This window comes from Trichosurus vulpecula, chromosome 1, assembly GCF_011100635.1.
Source record: "Trichosurus vulpecula isolate mTriVul1 chromosome 1, mTriVul1.pri, whole genome shotgun sequence".
Lineage (NCBI taxonomy): Eukaryota > Metazoa > Chordata > Mammalia > Diprotodontia > Phalangeridae > Trichosurus > Trichosurus vulpecula.
Genome location: NC_050573.1, coordinates 415,872,348 through 415,886,530, shown reverse-complemented (window position 1 = coordinate 415,886,530; position 14,183 = coordinate 415,872,348). Strand labels below are relative to the sequence as shown.

The 14,183-nt window shown below is 39.3% G+C and overlaps 1 protein-coding gene across 1 annotated transcript in view; it reads right to left on the bottom strand.

The window, feature by feature from the left end:
• ITGA1 (integrin subunit alpha 1) overlaps nt 1-14,183 on the bottom strand; it is a 199,403-nt gene that overhangs the window by 153,524 nt on the left and 31,696 nt on the right. The window lies entirely within an intron of this gene.

Genomic DNA, 14,183 nt, shown 5'->3' with positions numbered 1-14,183 from the left:
AAAGCAAAGAAACATAGGTTTAGAGTCTGCAGGAAATCTGACTATAAACAATTAAGACGTTTCATGTAAAATACCCATGACTTGGCTTGCATTTTCTAATTGCTATTGTTCAGAGCCCTCTGATACCCCGTCAATTAATGTGGTGGAAAGGGCCACTAAGAAATTTGCATACTGGTAAAAAAATGACTTTCCAGTCATGAGGGCATGTTGAATCTATTCAGAAGGCTGATGAATCCACACATCTTCTATATTGCAAGCACATGGAAGCAAACACAGAATTGGCAGAGGAATTAAAGTTCCCCTCTCTCTATCTTTTTTCTCCAAATTTCCAGTTGTTTCTTCTTCTCTCCTCCCTTCCCTTCCACCACACAGAATTCTTTCCAGTCACACTGGGGATGTTTCAATGCCCAACCAAAAGCTAAACATTGACCAAATAAGTAAACATTTAACGGAGGGTAGTTTCAGAATACAGCAGGATCATGCAGCCAAACCACAGCTTGGAAGGTGGTTAGGGTTTTCTAATCTCCATATTACCAAAGCAGAAAAGAATAAGGGAATGAAGGATATCTGAATAAGGCAGTCTTTAAATTCAGTCACCATCAATAGAGGCAAACTTATGTTTTATGTGTGCTGCTTAAATCCTTAATCAAATAATTCCTGCCTCGTCTGGTGACAGATTGTTGTATTTTAATAAATGGCATTTTAAAATGACTTGCTTTATTGTGCTTTGGGAAATAATTTGCTTTCATATATGATTTATACAGAAATTATGCTGTATTCATTTTGTATCTCTTTTGTTGTTGTTCAGTCAAGTCTGACTCTTCAGGGCCCCTTTTGGGGTTTTCTTGTCAAAGATATTGGAGTGGATTTCCATTTCCTTCTCAAGATCATTTTACAGATGACGGAAATCGAGGCAGACAGGGTTCAGTGACTTGCCCAGCGTCACACAGCTAGTAATTGTCTGAGGCCAGATTTGAACTCAGGAAGATGATGAATCTTCCTGAATTCAGGCCCAGTGCTCTATCCAATGTACTAACTAGCTGTTCTCCTGTTAGAATGTAATTCCTCCAAGGCAAGGACTGACCACTTCATTTTTGCCTGTGTATTCCCAGGTCCTATCACACAGCAGGCACCTAATAAATGCTTGTTGATAAAATGATAATTTTAAAAGAATGGTCCACAAATTGTGATCATTATACAGAGGATACAAAGAAGTAGAACCCCAGTCATTACTCTCAAGGAGCTTATAATCTAGTTTGGGAAGCAAGATATACTTGGCAGATTAGTAATACAGATAATAATAAGTATAGTCAAGGAGAGATAACTGTATATTGTATGTATAGGAGAAACTGCCCTTAGTAAAAGGCTCAGGATTAAATATTGTAGACAAGTTCAGTTTACCACTAGAAAAATAAAAATAATAATAATAGAGCCAACTCTATATAGTAGAGTATGATATAGTAGAGCTTACTATGTGTCAGGCACTGTGCTAAGCACTTGACAAATTTGATCTTTTATAACAATTGTGTGAGGTTGGTGCTATTATTATCCCCTTTTTACAGATGGAGAAAATGAGGCAAATAGAGGTTAAATGATTTGCCCAGGGTCACACAGCCCAAGGAGAAGTTTGAACTTAGGTCTTCCTGGCTCAAGGCCCAGGCTTTAGCCACTATGCCACTTAGCTACCCCTCTAATAAATATTATGGGTTTGAAGAAAATATACTTGGAGCTTTCCACCAGTACAGATGCTTGCAAAACTCAACCAACATTAGGGAAAAGAGAAATAACAATAAATAATGAAGAGAAATAATACTAACAACCAGTTCTTTCTGGTTCTTTCTGGGGCCTTGTACTCATGAACTAGCAGCTTCATATTCTCTGTGATAGCTTCGTTAGCTGGATGTGGTGCTCTGTAGTCCTTTGATTCATTCTACAAGCAGAGGCTGAGGCTGGTGGGGCCCTTAAGATTGGGACTTCTGAACTGCTGTGTGTTAAGCTGATTAGATGTCTGCACCAATACGGTGAGCCCCTAAGAGCAGAGAACCATCAAGCTAAAAAGGGCCTAAAAAAGGGCAAACTGGCCCAAGTTGGAAAGTTGGGTCTCGGCAGTGAGATCATCCAATAGAGGCTTCTGCACTTCCAGCGTGGGATGGATAGGGAGACTCAGTCTCAAAACAAAACAAAACACCCCGGCCTTTTTTAGGCCCCCATATTTCCAAGTATTTTAAACTTGTAAGAGTACTATGAGCATGACCAAAAAGGCAAGAGTAATGCCAAACAGTCCAGCCATTCTAATGTCAACATGGATGCTGAATACTTTGGCAGGAGACCATGGACTTTAAAAGTTAGCCCCTGCACTAATATAGCAGGAAAATGATGTACCAGCACACAGAATGCTAGGCATTTCATTGCTTAAAAGTTCTTCCCGGAAAAAAAGAGTCATCTAACAAATTCTTGAAAGGCATGATTTAAGTCAATTGAGAACACAGGTCTCAGTACAAAAGGCATGCTCACACTGACAAATCCCACACAAGACAATGGCTCAGATTCTGCCAAATGAGATATCCCTTGGGTGTATTACCCCAGGGTTTTGTAAAGGATTCTTTGGGGGAGCAGGAGGAAATCCTCCCTTGAATGTTCACCAAACAGGACTTTGTTGAGTTCTGATACATGCCAAACACGGAAGGAAGAGCTCAGAGGAACAGACAAACAAATGTGGGCTTGGCCTAGAAGTCCAAGATGTCCTGGCAAACCTGTGATTAAAGGCAGGCCCATTATGGTGTAAGATTTACATGGTTGCTCTGTAAAAGTTTAATGAAAGAGTCAGACTAATTACTTTTATCATTGGTCATCCAGAATGAGAGAGGATATGATTGTAAGGAACATTATTATACAACTGAAGTAAAGCTAAATCTTACTGGTTGTCTGCACTAAGTCTGACACCAATATGGAGAGTCCCCAGGAGCAAGGAGCAACCAGGCTGCTTATGAAATTATATGTCCACATTTTTTCTTCTCAGCTCCAATATATTATTAAGTAACTACTGCAGATAGATAAGCAGAGTCTCAATCTCCGTTTCCTCTTCCTAAGCCTCCAACAGGGTCTAGCTAGTGCTACAGAGTGCAGAGGATAGAGAGCTAGGGCTGGAGTCAGGAAGACTCATCTTTGAGTGTTCAAATCCAGCCTCAGATACTTCCTAGCTGTGAGACCCAGGGCAAGTCGCTTAACCCTATCTGCTTCAGTTTCCTCATCTGTAAAATGAGCTGGAGAAGGGAATGGCAAACCACTCTAGTATCTTTGCCAAGAAAACCCCAAAATGGGGTCATGAAGAGTTGGACACGACTGAAAACAATCAAACAACAACAACAGTGCTCAGCATGGCACCAGAAATGAAACAGAGGTGTCAAGATGGCACAAGAGAGAGATCTTTGGATCTGGAGTTGATCTCAGATATTTAGCAGCTATGTGACCCTTGGCAAATCACTTTAACTTTTGTCTGCCTCAGTTTCCTCATTTATGAAATAGAGATAAATAACACCTACCTCCCAAGGTTGTGAGGATCAAATGAAATATTTGTAAAGCACTTTGCAAACTTCGAAGTACCATATAGATGCTAGCTGTTATTATACTGTACAAAATAATATATGCATTGCAATTCTTACAGGTGTAGAGGCAAATAGCTGAGGATCTTTATAGGAAAGTCTTAAAAGCCTGTATTTTAAAATATGAAACATAAGGACTAGAGGGGAAAGTTCTGGCAGAGAAGATAAACATGCAAACCTGTCATACTGTTTTTAGCTTTAGGTGCTAAACCCAGCTCTGTTTACTCCTGCAAATTTCACCACTTAACTTAAAACCAAAGATATTTACTTTTAACATGTTTTAGTTTCTTTAGGAAAGAGATGGTCTCTGTAATGCCATGTCAGGGAATTAGAAGCCTAACATTGCCTTTCAATATATATTTGCTCACTAAAGAAAGAGGGAAGCCATAAAAGGTTTTGTAATATTAAACTCTCACTGACCTTTATAAAGAGAAACCACTACGGCTCACAATGAAAAACATTTTTTTTTAAAGATAAGCATCATTAAGTTTAAACCAAAGTTCTAAAATTTTAAAGTGAAAGTACCTTTGCTATAATTTCTTAATGGAAAACATATAAACCTCTTGGAATTAAGAAAGCATCAAGTTTGAAGGGTTTAGAACTCTTCTAAATTGATTGTAAATTGACACAAGTTTGTCAACATTAATGCTACTGCTTCTCTGATTTTAGGTCTCTATTTCTTCCTGGCAAAGGAATCAAGCTGCTAAGAGATATTTTTCATGGACATTTTTCTATTCAAAAGAAAACCTCCACCTCCAGCTGGCCATCACAAGAGTAAATTTCACTTCTTTGAATGCCCAGAAATATTAGCAGATGGGCATTGGTGGCCTAGGCACATGGCTATCAGAACATTAACATGAATCGGACTCATCATACTTTACCTTCACCTGTTTACGAAGTTCATTTTTTAGTTTGGGTTACAGAGTCAATCCAGATGATTTGGCAATCACCTGCCCCAATAGTTCTAGCAGCTGGCTGTTCAAAGCAATTGACATGGCATTTTTTGTATTTTCAATCATTAAAATGAAGAGAGTCATTACTGGTACAGAATATGAAGGGTATTCTGGTTTTGTCATCAGCTTGGTTTTCTTTTCACAATAGCAAATGTACTCAGAATCCATAACTACTTATTGAGCATCAAGAGAATATTGTATAGCATAGATAACACATGGGCTCTGCCTTTAAGGAGCTTTGCTACTTAATTTTTTCTAAATTATAAAACATGCTTGATGACAAATATCAGTGAGGATACTCTGCTGCATCAAGCTCCTAACACCACCTGAAATCTCAGTTATCCTTAGGAACCCCCATTTTATTTTGTAAAAGAATTGACTTTAACCAGAATTGAATTTGTGCCTCAAACTACATCCCAAAATAGCACCATAAAGAATCTTTGCAACTAACACCTCCCCTAAGGAAACAATGGTGAGTATTAAGCAATGATAATTTAATTCATTTGGACTCATATATCATATCTTTAATGGACAGGTTGACAGATTTTTCTTATTTATATGTAGAGTTATTATTGCAAGGTTTAGATTGCTGGCTTTGAACCATTAGAAACGGAATAGATGAGAAATAGTCCCATCCCACATATGTCCTAATATCAGTCCTATAGCTATCACCAGAACAAAATGCTGGTCAAATTATAAGGAGGAATGCAATCCGTCTCTTCTCTTGGTGTAGCTCTAAACCTATTCCTTCCATACATATGGCAGAATCTGAAGCATCCTAAAATTGGGAGACAAATGTTATGTGGGCAAACTTAAAAAATTGCTATCAGCCTATGTTTGGTCATGATATTTTTACTCTGGTTTGGGTTGCCTATAAGGAAAGGCATTCTGGGGTAGTGTAGTGGCAAGAGTGTTCATCTTGGTGTTAAGAACTCCTCAGATACTTACTAGCTGTGTGATGACAGGCATGTCGATAAACCTTTCTTGTCTCGATTTCATCTTCTTTATACCCTACTCACAGAGTTGCTGTGTAAGATGAATTGAGCTAATGTATAGAAGGGACTTTGCAAACCTTAAAGTGTCAGCTGTTACATTAACTTTAGATAATGTTACTGAGTTGTGTCCAACTTTTTTGACCCCATTTGGAGTTTAGTTTGCCATTTCTTTCTCCAGTTCATTTTACAGATGAGGAAACTGAGGCAAACAAAATTAAGTGATTTGCTGAGGGTCACACATTTAGTAAGTGTCTGAGGACAGATTTGAACTCAGGAAAAGGAATCTTCCTGACTCCAGCCTTGGCTTTCTATCCACTATACCCCCTACCTACCCTTGGTGACTGCATTATAAAGACAGGAAAATGTGAGGGTGGGGAGAAATATGTGGGATAGCATGGCCAAAGAAGAAGGAATGGGAGAGAGCAAGGACTTGTAGATTATACAGAAGCCTCAGACATTTATATCATGAACCTTTCTTTGAAAAAAAAAGAACTATTGGTAGTAAAATGGACATAGCATGTACAAAATAACACTATAAAGCATGAAATATGTTGCATTTTAATGGGAAGCAAAAGATTATTGATTTGGGTGTTATCCCTGAATCATCTGTTTATGTGCAGATGATCAATACATTGGAATTAAGAGGAAAATGAGTAAAAAAAATTTAAGAAAAGATATAGCTTACAAATGAAAAACCGCAATCATGAGCTATTTAAACAAGTCAATATCAAAAGTCGAGACTGGACAACAGAAATGACATTGACATGGAATATAATAGTTGTACCCAGGAATTTAACAGATGTAAACTAATTGCCACAAAAGAAGACCAAAAGAGCCCAGACAGATAGCATCTTAATCCAGAAACACCATTATAGATACAGAGAAGATCTAATGCATAGACTAGGTCAAAGAACACTGAGGTCCTCCAGATGGTCCTATTTATGGATGATGCACTGATTACATCAAGTCTTGAATACTGCAGATTCTCCTAGAAAGGATCTGTAATCCCTCAAAAGAATTTGGCCTGTCCAGCTGTACAGAAAAGACAAAGTGGATGAAGAATGTCTATTTCCCAGATTCCAACATGCATTTGGACAGACACCATATTGAGCTTGTGTGTCTGGGACAGACCATACAGATGGACAATGAGATGGACTCAAGAGCTGGGGAGGAGGAGGAGAGTGGCCTGGATTGCTTTTAGGAAATTGCTTCTCTATTGACTCCAAGCTTCCCATGAAAGCAAAAGCCCATCTTTTCAATAGTAATATTGTACTGGTGATGGTAGATGTCAGAGAGACCTGGAATTCAACTGACTCTTAAGAATTAAAAATGAGTATAATGCAGAGAGCAAAGGATAGATCTGTGCTATATGTGAGCAGGCCATAACATATAACTAACAAAGAATTTCCCCTCTCAAAAAACACTGCAAAAACAGAAGTAAAAGGTATCATGAAAAAATTGTATGATGGTAAGAGACGGGCTGGTTAAGTGGCAATAATTAGAGTGATAGACAGAGTGGTCTACTAATACCCTCAAAATGCCAGGAAGAATTGAGAAAGGCCTCTAGTACATTGGATTGACTCCTTATGATGAACTTTTGGACAAGAATCACCCAGAATGGGCAAGCTTATTATAACAAATATGATTGGATGGGATTCCCAAATTGACGAGCTCATAAATCCATTTGAGTGTTGAGTAGTTGACAACTGACAAATGCCCTTGGTGTATTTCCTGGAAAAGTATCAGTGCTTTCCAAACAGGAACCTCTCCAAATTTATGCCTGGAGTTCTAGGTCTAGACCTGGAGACAAATATAGTTCCAAGGAGAAGCAGGTTAGCACTGACCTCCTCTTTCTCACTCATAGATCAAGATCAAAGACTGATTGGAAAGAAGCACGGGTGAACAAGGTAAGGGCTCTAGGGAGACCTTGAGAGTGGCAGGGGGTGCTAATATGTACGATTTTCAAGTATTGAGGTCTTGAGTGTACTTGAAACTCTTGGTGAGAGACCTTCCAGGTTAAGCTAGGATCCCCTTTCTTTGTACATGAAGATTAACAGGTATTTCCAGGTGGTATATGGCATCCATTCCTCAAATGCACTCCCTTCCTACTTCAGCCTATTAGAATCCTTTGTACCCTTTAAAACTCAGCTAATGTACCATTTTCTACATGAAGCCTTCCCTGATCCTAAAGCTCCTAGTGCTCTTCTTCCTGAAATTACCTTATATACATTTCTTTATGTTGATAAAAGATCATAGATTTAGAACTATAAGGATTCTTAGATGCCATCTATTCCAACCCTCTCACTTTACAGATGAGGAAACTGAGTCTCAGGCATGTTAAGTAATTTGCCCAAGGTTACAGAGCAAGTAAGTATTGTAGTCTGGATCTGAACCCAAGTCATTCTACTTCTAAGTCCAGTACCATTTGCACTAAGCCAAGTTTCCTCTGTCATTTCGTTCAATAGAGTATAAACTCCTTGAGGGCTGGAGATGTTTCATTTTGGTCTTTGTATCTCCAGAGCCTAGCAGACAATATGACACATGTCAGGCACTTAATAAATGCTTATTGATTCACTGACACACAAAGAATTTCATTATAGCATCTTGAGGGGGAAGGGAGGCTACCATTCATAGGATCCCATATTTAGAGTCAGAAGGGGCCTTAGAGGCCATCTACTCGAATTCCCTTTGTAGGTGAGGAAACTGAGCCCAAAGGAGAAAGTGACTTGCCCTAGCTTCACAGTTAGTGACAGAGCTGGGATTTGAAACTACAGCCTCTGACTCCAAATCCAATACACTCAACAGGACACAATGTTGCACATATCCTGTTTAGCAATCTTGTTCCCTGCTTTCTATAGGTCTTAGGAACATAATAACACTTGCATTGTCTACCTTGTAGGCTATCAGGGAGGTCAAATGACATGACAAATGTAAAGCCCTTTGCAAGCCATCATGGAACCAGAAGGAACCTTTGATTTCATTGATGTAGGGAAACCCACGTGTGGAAGATCCTTCCACCTATGCAGATCGGTAAACCTTCTGCAGCTTGGATCTTAGTCACCTGGAACACTAAGGAACTAATAACATGCCCAGGGTATTGCCAGGATGTGTCAGAGATGGTTCCGGAACCTGTTTCTTCCTAAGGCAGAGGCCGGCTTTCTCTCCATTATGGGATAAAGACTCCTTCATAAACTATAAACTATATCAGTGTCAGCAATTAGTTATTCCATCTTTCAAATGCTACTACAAGCTTCTTGAGGGTTGGTGTTGAGTCCTGTGTTTCTTTGTATCACTCAAGCTATCTAGTGCTGTGTGCAAATAATAGGCATTTAATAAATGTTTTTTGATTGATTACGATTACCCTGTTTTATGAATATCTGGAGAATATTTTAAGTGCACATAAACTCCACCTCTTTTTTGATGGTCATTATTAGGAATTTGTGTCGGGGGGGAAACCTGTGTATATTTAATGATAATATGTTGTCCTTTGTATAAAAAGTTGAGGTTACTCTTCCACTGTTATGCTCCTGAATTGCTTGCTTCTAATTTGTTGATCCTTCCACACTCATTCAATCAATCATTGAACAAGCATTTATTAAATGCTTACTATGTGCCAGTCACCGTGCTAAGCACTAGGGATACAAAGCAAGAGAGAGCAAAACAAAACAAACAAAAAGCAAGCCCTGTCCTTAAGGAGCTCAGTCTAATGGGGGAGACACTATGCAAACAATTATGTTTGGACATACAGGAAGCATTGGGGGTGGTCTCAGAATTTCCCTTGTGATCAGAGGAATCCAGTTGACTGAGGTTGGAGGCACAGTCTGAAGTCTAAGCAAAGAACAATAACAGTCCTAGGTTATCTTCATTTCATTAGCCAAATGAGCTAGCAAGTATCTAACTACTGTAGGTAGATAGTTGTTTTCTTTTTCTTTTTTTCTGGAAGCAGTAGGGGGTTAAGTGACTTGCTCAGGGTCACACAGCTAGTAAGTGTCTGAGGCCACATCTGGCCTCAGGACCAGTGCTCTATCCACTGCATTACTGAGCTGCTCCAGATAGTTGTTTTCTTGGAGCCTCCATCATCTCATCTATAAAATAGGGGATGCTCCCTGGATCATAGATTAGGGCTTAAATTTAACCCAGTAGTCACCTAGTTCACTTCCCTTATTCTACAGAAGCTGAAACTGAAGCCTAAAAGAGGTCATATGGCTTGCCCAAGATTAAACTGAGAGCATGCAGTAAAGCTAGGATTTGAATCTAGGTCTTCAGACTCTAAATTCAAATAGATAAAACATTTATTAAGCATTTACTCTATGACACACACTGCATTAAGCTATGGGAACAGAAATATAAGAAAACAACATAATCACTACCACCGTGCGAGGACTTTACATTCTAATATGGGAAAACAAAATTGAAGAGAGCTTATGTTCAGCATATTTCCCACTGAGCCAGGTTAGAAGTGGTCCCTTTCAGCACTTACTTTCCAAGAGTCTGTGGATAACACTGGGACTAGTAAGTCAGCAAGACTAAGGGTAGGCAAGTTGGTGGTGGTGGTGGTAAGGGAATTAGAAGGGTGGAGAAGGAGAATATTTATTAAGTACCTACTACTATATGCCAGGCACCAATAGCATTTGTAATATCCTTAAAATCACTCGTGCTTTACAAATATTTTTCTCATTTGATGCTCACAATCATTCTGGGAGATAGGTGCTATTATTATCCCTGTTTTAGAGCGGAGGAAACTGAGGTTAAATGACTTTCTCAGGGTCACTCAGCTAGTAAGTATCTGAGATCATATTTGAACTCAGGTCTTCCTAACTCTAGGCCCAGCATCCTACCCACCATGTGACCTGCCTCTAATAATGAAGACAAATGAGGTAGGAGTATGCAATTTGGCAGACCAAGTGAAAGTTGGCAAGCTAATGAAAATATTTGCAAGCCTAGAGATGTTTTTTTGCACCTACCAGCAAAGCTGTTTAAATATCATCTTTTCCCTAATGCTGCAAGCTGAAAGCCTCCTAACAACTTTAAAAACCTGGCCCTAGAGGGCAAAACATTCAAAACAAATGACCTTCTGCTCTGGAATCTGCTCCCTCCAGCAGTCTGCTCTTTCCTATAGTCTGTCTGCCAAAACCAGAACCTGGCAGCTTTTTGGAACATGGTACAAATCACTATTTTTTTTTTAATGTAGCAGTCATTACTGATTTACTATGTCGGAAAGATAGGCCTAAAAAAAAAACAAACAGGCAGTGGTGCAAAAATATGAAAGAGAACAGTTTATTCTGTGGCCAGATTTTATGATATCTGGCTATTGCTAATTTCAACATTCCTGTATATTCTTGGACTTGAAAACTTCTGCAAATTTATATAATAATGGAACAATAAATAATAATAATAAGGGAAAATAATAAGGGAATTATTTTCCAAGTAGATTTGTTACCCAATTTTAAAAATAATTTAATTCTCCCAAAATGACCTCAGATTTATTTTGCATATCTTATCTATACAACTATTTATATACATCTTGTCTCTCCCAATAGAAGGGAGACATTTGTATTCCTAGCACATAACCAAATGCCTAGCACAAAGTAGGTGCCTAGTAACTGCTTGTTGATTGACTTGCTTTTGTGTGTAACTTCTTAGGTATTTATGATGCCCATGAAATTTCTTGTTCTGTCATTTTTTTAAGTTAAAAAAAGTTTTAAAAATTTATCAGTAGAGGCAAGTTGTAAGGTCAGTGATCATAATACTAATTTAATTGGAAATCTTAAAACAAGTAGCTTCATTTAGTTTTAAATAAGTGATTTCCATAGTCTCCCAGGAATCATGGTGATACAGCTGCAAATCCTGTAACACTACAGTGTTAGAAGGAGGCTATAGCACGTCACCAATGATTAATGAGATGTGGCATAAAGTATGTTATTGATTAACTATGTATGTCCAGAAAGGGACATGTAGCAAGAATGAGACACAATGTAATGGTTGTCTGAAATGGTCCTGACAGTAAAAGAATCATGAGAGGCAGCAGAGAATAGTGTATAGAGAACCATCCTCAGCCAGGAAGATACATCTCCAGCTTCCACCTCTGGTATATACCGACTGGGTTAGCCTGGGTAAGTCAATTTATTTCTCAGTGCCCCAGGTAACTCTCTGAAATTATAAAGGGACAGAATAGTTGCTAATTTGTAATGGTAGAGGGTGTTTTCTCGATTAAAGCTCCCTATGGATGAAATCACAAGTTTGGATGCCTCCCAATCCCTTCCTCCCAATAAAGTGATTAGAAGGCCTCTGCTGTTCAGTGTATCCTTTATGGAAGACTTATTAAAATCTTTGGATGGAAATAGTCTAGGATGAGATAGCATATCAGAGAGCCTCAGAGGGAAATATAGGAGTCCATCTAGATTAGCTCCCTCATTTTTACAGCTGAGGAGCATGACATCCAGAAATGTTGTCACTTCCTTACAGTCACATAGGTACTAAGGGGGAAAAGATCTGACAAGGGCCTCTGACTGTAAACCGAGTATATTTTCTGCTGCAGTATGCTGCCTCCCAACCGTGATTTGCACCACTGGAGGATAAAATTACAGATTCATTAAAGAAACTGAAAAAACAACAACCAAAAATACCCCCAAACTTCCCAAGCATCCCCAGCAGGTTCATTATACAATGTCCAATAAGCAGGAGGGTGAAGGCACAGGTGATGCTGCTCCTGCCTAGAGCACAGATGGCGCAGCACGAAAGATGATTTTGGCTTAATGTTACTATGGCATTTTCACCATAAAACTACGCGTTCTTCCTTCCTTTCTCTTTCCTCCTCCTCCCTCTGTCCACAGAAGGTATAATACCCTCACCTGAGGATGCTCTGCCCAAAGGAATGTAAATTTTGATCCCTGAAACCTGGCAAGATATCTTGGGGTTTATGAGCTAGATTTCTTTCTTAAGGACCATGCGCTAAACTGAAATCACTCTGGCTCTCATTGACTGGCCAACAATAGGTCCCAGTCCAAGCCCCACCTGATGGACCTTGATGGCCCACAATGAACGTAAATAACAACTATTTTTGTTCTGGCCAAAAACCTTGAGGGTCTTCTGCTCCCAGATTGATTTTTTTTTCCGGCTGGGTAAGAGAGGATATTCTTTGCCTCATTTCTTACTTAGCCTTCATCACTGAATGGCAATTGCCTCAGTCAAACTGAGACCTGGGAAAGACCTTAGGTTAAAAAGGTCAAGGTCTCTCACTGCATCTGGAACCATCTCTAGTTGTCCTGATCCTATCTTTAAAAGGCCACAGTCATCCTGATGCGTATCTGGCCACTGGATCCAGAAGGCTACAGAGGAGAAAGTGAGGCTGGTGACTTTGTACAGCCCTCCTCACTTAAATCCAATTCACTTGCAAGTCATGGCATCACCTTCCTGATGTCATGGTCCTCTTTGAGAACGAAGGACAAATAACAACATGTCCTTGAACGTGCCCTTCATTTTACCTCATATCTTCTCGCAGCCCCGTTGCCTCTCTTTCCTTCCCTTTCTTACTAAGGATGCCATTTAGATGCTGAGGATCGGAAGCTTGTTCCCACAGTACTTTCCTCACCACAAGATCCTGTGTATTTCCTCTCTAACTTTTACATAAACTCGCCTTTCCTCCCACCACATCCTAAGCCCCACTGGTAATTTCATTACAAATATCATTGAATCATAGGGGACAGAAGTTCTCATGATTTGTTGAGGACAAGCTCCTGAGGGACGAAATGGAAAATGAAATGATGAACAAAGAGGCAGGAAGACTCCAGAGCCAGGGAGCAGGTTTGAAGCGGATTCTGGAAGACAGTCTTCCTATACTTGGAAGAATAATAAATTAACAGAACAATGAACATGGAAGTGATGAACAAATTGCCTTAAAGTATTTTTTGCCCTTTCTCTCTCCCTGCCCTGCCCCCCAGTCCTTATCCCCAAACAAACCAGTTACAGAAGCAGGATTCTAAATAGAGGAAGAAACAAAATGGAAAAAAAAAAAGGATTGTTTGGCTTGGCTCAATGAGGTACCACCAGAAGCAACTGGTGGAAAGTAGAGAGAAACTTCTTAATAATTAGAGCTTAAAAAGTGAAACGAGTTGCTTCTGAAGGTCCCAGGTTCCCATTCACTGGAGACTCTCAAGTGGATGCTGGAAGAGTAATTGTCGGCAATGTAGCAGTAAGTTTTTGGTTATGTACAGGTTAGACTAGATGCCTTCAGAGATACCTCCTTCCAGCTCTGAGATTCTGTAATTTCATGAGGATTCTTAGATGATCTAAATGACCCATGCTATAAGATACTTGACCTTATTTTCAACAGACTCCTAGTAGTTTTCTGTCAGCAACATACTTGGTAAGGAAGAACAGAATATAAACTGACCTCTTTGGATCAAATGAGCCGAAGGATGGGGTTAAAGTACATTTTACATTCATAGAGTAATTTATCAGGAAAGTGTCAAACAAAAAGTTCTAGTCAATGTTTACACTTAGCCTTGCTGAAAAATTCCAGACATAAAAATTCTGGAACATGATTTGCATGAAGAACTCAGAGGACCTACAGTTTTTGGCTTAGCATTTCTTTAAAAAAACAAAAAACCCCAACCCTCTACAAGTACAATTAA